Below are 816 nucleotides of genomic sequence, written 5' to 3' on the forward strand. Positions count from 1 at the left end.
AAGTTGTCACGGACGAACCGGGGAGGTTTGGAAAGAGAGCCATTATCTTGTGTGTGTGTGTGTTTGCAATTTGTAAAGCCATTTGTAAGCGGTAATGTTATCTAAGAAAGGAGATAAACTAATACAGAAAATAGGTAAACACAAGGAAAGAAAGAAAACACTACTCTGATACCACTTGTTGGTCCCGTGAGGGTCTACAAGAAGAGAAACAGTTTGTAGAAGGAGGGAGGGATGAATACAAACACAGTATTTTCAAATTTAAAATATATATTGATAGAGAAGATAAATACAGATTTTACAAGATTGTTTGCGGAAAGATAAGATAATAAAAACCTATCTAAACAATCTTTGGTTACACACAAAGTCTTAGCAAATACAAGAAAAGAAATTGTTGTAAAGAAGATTCTTTACTTAAGCTAGAAAATCTTGATGTAAGAATTAGGGTTAGAGAGTGAGTTGTGCACACTCTGCATGGAGAAAAAACACTTCTATTTATACCCAGTGCATTAAATGAACATTTACTGCAATATGGTAGGGTTAGAGTGCGTGTCAAGCCTTAAGAGGAAGGCTTGTCCTTTGCTACAGTGAATAGTATAAAAAGCATTATTCATGAGCAGACATCCTTACTTAAAGTTGGTGGACAAAGAGTCGACTAGTCGGCTTCGTACCGTACTAACTTTCATAAGGGTATGGGTTTTGTCCTTTGCGTGCATAAGGACAAGACAACAACAATCGTGCTAAGCAAGCTTCCTTTGATCGTTGAATGCTGAAATGACCTGAAGGTCTCATCATCATTCGCTGAAGCTTGAGCAGTCT

Source organism: Cynara cardunculus, unplaced genomic scaffold, assembly GCF_001531365.2.
Source record: "Cynara cardunculus var. scolymus isolate 2C unplaced genomic scaffold, CcrdV1 Un_Scaffold_5942, whole genome shotgun sequence".
NCBI lineage: Eukaryota > Viridiplantae > Streptophyta > Magnoliopsida > Asterales > Asteraceae > Cynara > Cynara cardunculus.